This window comes from Lissotriton helveticus, chromosome 5_1 (assembly GCF_964261635.1).
Source record: "Lissotriton helveticus chromosome 5_1, aLisHel1.1, whole genome shotgun sequence".
Lineage (NCBI taxonomy): Eukaryota > Metazoa > Chordata > Amphibia > Caudata > Salamandridae > Lissotriton > Lissotriton helveticus.
Genome location: NC_136065.1, coordinates 1,299,011,732 through 1,299,021,228, shown reverse-complemented (window position 1 = coordinate 1,299,021,228; position 9,497 = coordinate 1,299,011,732).

The window sequence follows — 9,497 nt, the reverse complement described above, 5'->3', positions numbered from 1 at the left end:
CCAGTCCCTACAATTTTGCCAAGTTTCGTGCAAATCCATTCAGCCGTTCGGGCTAAAAGTGAGGCCAACCGCCCTATGGAAAACGCAATGTTAAAAACACGTTTTGGGACCCCCCTTTTTTCTCAGCCCCCCCTTGACGAACCCCCCCCAAATTTTCAAGGGCTGCTCAGAAACAAAATGTGCCATTTTCCTGAAAATTTCAGCCAATTTCGTCCACAAACGCCAAAGTTATTAGACATAGAATTTTCAAAAATCCCATAGGGAAAAAATCCTAACTATATATACCTACTGGCGACCGCCAGTAGGTAATATATATATATATATATATATATATATATATATATATATATATATATATATATATATATATATATATATATTCACTGAAAAAACCATAGGTTATAGACCATATATAGTTAGGAATTAGCATTTAAAAAACCTTATTTTACTCACACAAAACCATTGAAATTCCATATATAGTTAGTTGCACTAACTATATATCGCGCACCCGCAATCCACTGCTGATCATGTCACATATTACATCATTCATGACATGGTCAGTGACATCACTGATGACATCACTGATGATATCTCAAATGACATCACTGATGACATCACTGATGACAACATCCAGTGACTGTATGTTTCTGTAAAGTTAAAATATGTCTTACATATTGAAGAATGAGTGGATGTATAAGTGTCTGGATGAAGGATTTAGTAGGTGCGTGACTGACTGTATGAGTGAGTGATTAAATATGTCTCACTGAATGCATGGGTTAGTGACTAAACTGTCTTAATTTGTGCATCATTATGTCTGTTGTGATGTAAACTGCTGCATGTGTTGATCATTAGCTATACGAGAGGCTATATGTGTTATTAATTGGTTACCCAAGTATTTCTATGGGAGATTGAGTTTGTGTGGGGGTGGCTGTAAGGTGTGTGACTCTGTGCATAGATGTGTGAGCAGTTTATTCACTAGGTGTATGAGTTCAAGAGTGCATGTGGAAACAGCTACATGGGCAGTTGACTGTGTGCATGAGTGTATTGATGAGTGAATGGATATCTCAATGCTACATGTCATACTAAATACATATGTAAAACACAGTACATGTGAGAGTTGGCATATATAAATAACTGTGCATGAGAGCCACTGAATGAGTGAGTGGTTGTATCGATCATTGTGAACTTGTATCAGGGATTGTATAAGAGAGTAAATATGTGTTAGTATATGTTTCAATAAGTAAGGTGTGTTTAACTGTATAGTTGAAGAAATGGAGGTGAGATTGTTTCTTTGCATGACTGACTGGGTGTGTGAGTAACTCCATGGATGAGTGGCAGTGTGTGAGTGTCTGTATACACTGAGTGTATCTAAGGTTATATTAGAGTCTGAAGAGCTTTATCGTATTAGCACAAGAATGATGTCAAATGAGATGTCATCAGTGATGTCATCAGTGATGTCATTTGAGATGTCATCATGTCATCAGTGATGTCACTGACCATGTCATGAATGATGTAATATGTGACATGATCAGCAGTGGATTGCGGGTGCGCGATATATAGTTAGTGCAACTAACTATATATGGAATTTCAATGGTTTTGTGTGAGTAAAATAAGGTTTTTTAAATGCTAATTCCTAACTATATATGGTCTATAACCTATGGTTTTTTCAGTGAATTTCAATGGTTTTTTAATAGCAAATATCATAAGCTGTCGAATGTCAAGTACGTGGTAAGTAAAAACATTTTCGGGTTTATGCACACTGATCTGCTTTGAATGCTGCCCCCCACCCCTCATTTCTATTAGGAGTACTCTCTCTTTGCAGATAGTGAAGGGTAGTTAACGCAGGCCTTTGCCCCCGTTGTAATCCGTCGTGCCTGCTTCTCTCTCCATTTGATTGATTGTTCTCTTTGGTTCATTCTCTATTTACAAACAAGCACAGAGTCGCAATACTCTGTTTAGTCTTTGCAGATAGCGAAAAATCGTGTAAAAAAACAAAAGGAATCGAGCAAAATCAGTAGGCCACTAATGGGATCTCTTTTTGACCTCCCTAAAATAGAAACATTAGGAACAACCTGTTGATAATACCAATGTGTATGTACATAAGCGGCGTTCATTTGTGTTCACAGTACCCCTTCTTGATTGTTTGAATCGAGCATTGAATTGTTCGAAGTTGGTTCTCTTAAGAATCTTCTCTGCCTGCAAACGAGGAAGAATAGGAATATTCTCTCTCCCTTTGCAGATAGTGAAGGGTAGGTAACGCAAACCTTTAACACGTCGTGCCTATTTCGTTCCTCATTGATTGATTGTTTCCCCAAACATTGACTGTTTGGGAATTGGTTCTTTTTGGAGGTATTCCCTGTTTGCAAATATATGTAGGAAAATCTTTGCAAATAGTGAAAGGGTACGTAATGCGGACCTTTCTCCCCCGTTGTAATCTGTCATGCCTATCTACTCCCCACTGATTGATGCACCTGTTTCACCCGGACCATTTACTAGAGATACGTCATCTGGCCCGACCAGAGAGCACCCCTAGTGAAAAGGACATATGCAATAATAACGAAGTGATCACTGTATCCTGTTAACAGAAACTTTAGCATGAAACAACCTGGAAAGAAAAGAATAGGAAAATGAAAATCAGTAGGCCACTGATGAACATGAACTTTTATTAAACAACGAACAAAGAAACGATAACATAACGTAATGATAAAACCTATTAATGTCCTAGAAACAAGAAAACGTTAGAAATATGCCAGTGGTGAGAGACCAGAAAAACAGTAAGAGAAACCAAATCACCCCTCGCTGTCCCACCGCCTGCCACGCCAAAAAAATCGATAGACTAGGGAAAATGCAAGTCAGTAGAACATCCGCCCCCACTCTGGAAACTTCCAAGGTGGGGCAGGGTTGCGGCTACGCCCAGCCGGGAGCAGCCCATATAAGGCGGATCCTGCTGCCACGCCTCGGCCAGGAGATCCTAACGTAGGGTGTAGCCGGAGGAGAGGCCGAGGCCAGCGGGACCCGGCCAGGGGATTGCCTTTACAACGCTGAAGAGTTTCAGGGGGGGGGAATGTCTCCTCGACCCTCCCCTCTCTCTCCCAGTCCGGCCGCGGTGGCCCATGAGAGTTGCAGGTAGTCCCGCCACATGCTCTTCCGGTCCGGCCACCAACGGTCGGGGGGCCGAGGCCGACGGGATCCGGCTGCAGCCGATAAACCAAGAAACCCGTTCATGGGGCCAGAGCCAGGGGCGTCCGGCCGACATCCACCGGAAGCCCGGCCCGAAGACGGACGGGACACTTCTTCTCTCTTGAATAATGGCTGCGACAACACTGGGGGGGGATGTCTTGCACATGCCTCCGACCCCCCCCTCCCCTTGTCCTCATCGCCTGGTCCGGCCATAACAAATCTCAAGCGAGACGCCGTGGGGTGCACTGGGAGGGAGAGACGATGCGAACAGGCCTCTCCCGCCTCCCCAGTTTAGGCTTCCCACCTGCACCCTCAGCGCTCCAAGCGCCCGGAAAAGGGTTCTTCCACTGTGGCGATGCTGCAACGTCTCGCCCGGCAGGGTGGAGCCCGTCCGCTCATTTGACCCCGCGATCGCCAGTAGCTACTGAACTCTCAAAATGGCGGTCGACCTGGCAAGAGCGGGCTCAGCATAAAGAAATGGCCCGGTCACTGGTTGACTCCACCACCGTAGTCCTCCACGACCTTGAAGATTCTACAGGAGCCGCGGGAGTCTCCGACCCCCCCGATGGGGAATGACTGCCATGATCGCCCGTGGAGTGACGAAACTGTATCCGCGGGACGTCGGCGCTCCCATGCTGGCGCCAGCCTCACTTTGAATTACTAGAATCCTGCAGACCTCAGTTCCGGTGAAAGCACAGTGTGACCCGGTAGGAAAAATTGTTGCACCCCCTCCCCTTTTTGACTGATAGTTCAAACCACCGATCCTTTCCTTTGCCCTTTTAACGGAACTTTGGACTGCCTCCCCCTCTTTTACATTTTCTAGAGAAAACAAAACATTAACCACTACATTAGCATAGCAATTGACACCAGAACTGTTTTCAAATTGAAAACCAACAACATCTTCAACAGAATCCTTTTTGTTTCTGCTGTGACCCTGCTACAGCACAGGCATTGTCCCCAGCAGTAATTCTGCAATGCCGGTAAGAATAGCTGTGGTGCCTACTGGACTCACTCACCCCCGCGGCGCCCCACGCCGTTATTTGCTGGGCGGCAACTTACAAGACATCACCTTCGTGACATCCAGATTTCAGCGCTTTCTGCTGCCTTGGAACTATTCGCACAACAGACCGCTACTGACAATCCACCCCCCGCGGCGCCCCACGCCGTTATTTGCTGGGCGGCAACTTACTAGACATCACTTTCGTGTCATCTAGATTTCAGCGCGTTCTGCTGCCTTGGAACTATTCGCACAACAGACTGCTACTGACGACCCACCCCCAGGCAACATCTTCTGAATTTTCATAATTTGAAAGAACTAGTAACATGTCCTCATCAGGAATTCAAAAGAAATTGCCACGGTCTCTTCGTTGTTTAAATGTTTTTACTGTTTTTGTTTTGTTGTATATATTTATATGTTATTAAAGTTTTATATTCCTACTACTTTGTTGGAGTGCTATATATTTTTAATGTGACACATAATTGTAAAAACTTTGATGTACAAAGAGTCATTCCTGGAATCTTCCGCTTCAGGCTCGGTCCCCTCCCCAATCACAATACAGGATGGTTTTCAGATAGTAGGAACACGTGTGGTGTGACGGATCTCATCGGGTGTGGGCCTTGATCTACTATAACTCCTTTGAAGAGGGGTGATTCTTTACAGCTGGAGCCATAAACTACATCTGCAGGGCTAGCTGATAGCCTGGACAATCGGACACAGAGGAAGAGGAGTGTCAGAGGGTGCGGTAGTGAATAGGGCGAAAGGGAGGTGTCGGGCGGGCACAGAGTGTGATTCTCAGGGAAGAGCAGCGCAGATGTGGGGAGGTTTATTGCCCATGCATAAGACAGAGAGCGGGGGTGACCAGTGCCTGGGGAAGATGCTTGCGAGGGTGGGGAGCCATGCTACGAATCGACAGCGTGCAGAGAGTGGGTCTGGTCAAGGCATCTAAAATGGCTGCCGTGCACGACAAAAGTGTGGCATTTCAAAAAAGGCAAGATGGCGCAAACAATGTTTTTCAACACTTCCTCATTTCCTTCGAATCGAACGTTAACAGACGTTGGTGCATATTACCAAAGTTAAGCGATATTTATCGCTAACGATGCTTACCAACGAATTTTTTACCGCTAAGCATCGTCAGAAATTATCGAAGATAAACCTTGCTATTATCAAGGTTTATCGCAAATGCGATAAAAAACGGCCGCAATGCATGAATATCGCTAAAAAGTCAGCGATATTCATGCATTACCGAGCTAATGCTCTTAGCCATGTTATCCACCTCCCATTGGATAACATGGCTAAGAACTGCTCAGGGCAGGTATAACTTTTTGGAGATATTCGCGCTTAGCGCGAATATCTCCAAAAGTTGGTAATAGGAGATAGATATCTTGCATGTTATAATGCAAATTATTGTGGTATATGGAACTCATACCATAATCTCTCAGGAAAGCAGAAACGGATCCTTTTGGGACCGCCTGAAAAGGCCTAGGGGGTGAGGGGTACTCTACTTTGCCCCCTTTTCACGTTCCGAACTATTTTATTTTACTCTCTTCTGTAATTACACAAAATAGCAGCGATAAGATGCATCGGAGACACACAGTGAGAGAAAGGAGGCCGGAGATGAAGAAGAGATGTCAAATACACATTGGAGATAATATAGTGGCAGAAGGGAAGTAAATATGAGTAAACTTACCATGTAACATAAAAATGTTGCACTCTATACTATAAGTCTCATTTTATACTACAATCACTTCGCTACAACCTCATAAATTAAAAATAAAAATGAATAATGTCTCAAACAATTTTTGATTTCTAAATATAAATTTATTCTTCAGAATTTTCTAAATTTGAAAGAACTAGTAACATGTCCTCATCAGCAATTTCCTCATGAAAAGTCTGCAATGATGATTCTTGTAACTCTATGGTCTCCAAACATTCGATAAATTCGCCATCAACAGATTGATCAAAAAAATCATTCAAGTCATCTCCTCCTTGTGACAATATTTCATTATTGGTGCTGTCAATTTCAATCAATGTAGTGGAATCATTCAAGTCATCTCCTCCTTGTGACAATATTTCATTATTGGTGCTGTCAATTTCAATCAATGTAGTGGAATCATTCAAGTCATCTCCTCGTGACAATATTTCATTATTGGTGCTCTCAATTTCAATCAATGTAGTGGAATCATTCAAGTCATCTCCTCCTTGTGACAATATTTCATTATTGGTGCTGTCCATTTCAATCAATCTAATGGAATCATACAAGTCATCTCCTCCTTGTGACAATATTTCATTATTGGTGCTCTCAATTTCAATCAATGTAGTGGAATCATTCAAGTCATCTCCTCCTTGTGACAATATTTCATTATTGGTGCTGTCCATTTCAATCAATCTAATGGAATCATACAAGTCATCTCCTCCTTGTGACAATATTTCATTATTGGTGCTCTCAATTCCAATCAATGTAGTGGACAATTCAAAAGAAATTGCCACGGTCTCTTCATTGTGAGCCATTTTATTTTGAAATTGCTTGTTGTAAATTGCAGAAAAAAATAATCACTTTCATTTATCGTTTTTAGTAATACATAATATAAAACTAACTTTATCAAGTATTTAGTATAACAGAAGGACTGCAAATAAATAACAGAAAACATTTTTCAAATTATCTTCAAGTGTACAACATAGTTCCCCTTACAAAGAAATTGCCACGGTCTCTTCATTGTGAGCCATTTTATTTTTAAATTGCTTGCTGTAAATTGCAGAAAAAAATAATCACTTTCATTTATCGTTTTTAGTAATACATAATATAAAACTAACTTTATCAAGTATTTAGTATAACAGAAGGACTGCAAATAAATAACAGAAAACATTTTTCAAATTATCTTCAAGTGTACAACATAGTTCCCCTTACAAATTAACAACTCACCTTTTTAAAAGTAGGAGAAGTGTTAGTACTCTGTAAATCAAACACCAGAAATTCACCACCAAAAATTCCTCGCAAATGTACCTCAGACAGTAGTATCACAAAATGGCTGTGGTTTCCTCTCATTTGACATATATACATAACCAATTAACTTTCATCACACACAAGTACAAAACCAAAGTAACATTTTAATTGGTTCTAAATTTCAACACTTTCAAATGTGTTTTCCCCATGCAATTTTCCATAGGACATTTACATACGTCTACAGCCTGAATGGCTGAACGGAATTACACCAAACTTGGCAAAATGGTACATCAAACCTAAGAGGTCAGGAAGGATCTACTATGCCCCCTTATGGTCATTTCCCCCTTCGCTTTGGCCTCCTCTTGTCTCTCGATCCTACCGAGAGACAAGATGGCAGCCGCTACGGACTGTTTGGAATGTTGACAGACGCCGGAGAACCAATCAGCTTCGCAAAGCTCCGTAACGCGAAAAGTACGCGAAGCGGAGCGCTGTTACAGATATATATCTTTTTTTGAACGTTAATTTCTCAAAATCCACTGGAGCACATATATTGAGACCTAGCAAAGGCACATCGGGCTACCAGTCCCTAATATTTTGCCAAGTTTCGTGCAAATCCATTCAGCCGTTCGATTATTGACATTTAGATACGTCTACAGCCTGAATGGCTGAACGGAATTACACCAAACTTGGCAAAATGGTACATCAAACCTAAGAGGTCAGGGAGGATCTACTATGCCCCCTTATCGTCATTTGCCCCTTCCCTTTCGCCTCCTCTTGTCTCTCGATCCTACCGAGAGACAAGATGGCGGCCGCTACGGACTGTTTGGAATGTTGACAGACGCCGGAGAACCAATCAGCTTCGCTTCACAAAGCTCCGTTGCGCGAAAAGTACGCGAACTGGAGCGCTGCCCGGTCCGCTGTTACAGATATATATCTTTTTTTAAACGTTAATTTCTCAAAATCCACTGGAGCACATATATTGAGACCTACAAAAGGCACATCGGGCTACCAGTCCCTACAATTTTGCCAAGTTTCGTGCAAATCCATTCAGCCGTTCGGGCTAAAAGTGAGGCCAACCGCCCTATGGAAAACTCAATGTTAAAAACACGTTTTGGGACCCCCCTTTTTTCTCGACCCCCCCTGGACGAACCCCCCCCCAATTTTCAGGGGCTGCTCAGAAACAAAATGTGCCATTTTCCTGAAAATTTCAGCCAATTCCGTCCACAAACGCCAAAAAGTTATTAGACATAGAATTTTCAAAAAACCCATAGAGAAAAAATCCTAACTATATATACCTACTGGCGACCGCCAGTAGGTAATATATATAATGTATAAAACATTAAATAACTTTTCTTTGGATTGTTGCTGGCCATATCTCTCTATGCAATTAACTTTTATATGCAATACGTCGTTCTAAAGTATTGTGTTAATGTTGCAAATTGTTTATCTAAAATGATGCCCGTCAGGACATTATTATGAGATACAAATTTGCCCTTGTCCCCTTGGGCTTATAGATGATCCCAGTGAAATTATATCATGGGTGTATTTGAGCCACCACATGCTATGGCCGTATAGGAAAGTTAAACATGCAAATTAGGTGTTAGCCAGTTTCAACATGTTTTAGGGGTCAGAGCGCATGCCCTGGGTCCTGGTTAGCAGTGTCCCAGTTCACAGCCAATAGAACCAGCAGCATCAGTCCACAAAATTGGGGGTGATCACGTAAAATGAGGCACTTTTTCACATTTACCATAGTAGTACTCAGAGCATTTTTATTTCCCAATAATTCAGAAACCTTGAACCAGAAAAGTCCACCCACACATTTTTCCAGCAATCTGATTCTTTATCGCTTCCCATCCAGATGTATACTATTAAATCCATTCATATACGAGATCCTGACCGCTGCCAGTCTGAATCCACTGAAGACCATATACTTGAATTAATATGACAAAAGCAATTAACCTTTTCTTACTTTCTCTACAACAGGTATCACACCAATATGATGAAGCAATCTTCCCCTTATTGGCTGACATAGAAAGATAGAACCCATAGATTTTATCATAGCGAGAGAGCATTCTCCTTTTTTTGTTCACTCAGTTTTACAGTGGTGGCAGGCACGAATAGGGGGTGACGGGGCGGGGAGGAGGGGCAATGCACCCAGAAAAATAATAATAAAACTTACCATATCACCGCCGCGTTTCTCCAGTCCCTCCTCCACTTCAGTACTCGGCCGGAACAGGAATCAGGAAGCACCCAGGCCCCCCTGAACAATCACAATGCTGCAATGCAGCGCTGTGATTGCTCTGAACTCCGCGGTTCAGCGGACAGCCAGGGAATGGGGGTCTGGGCATGTTCTCCAGGCAGGCTGTAAGGCAGCCT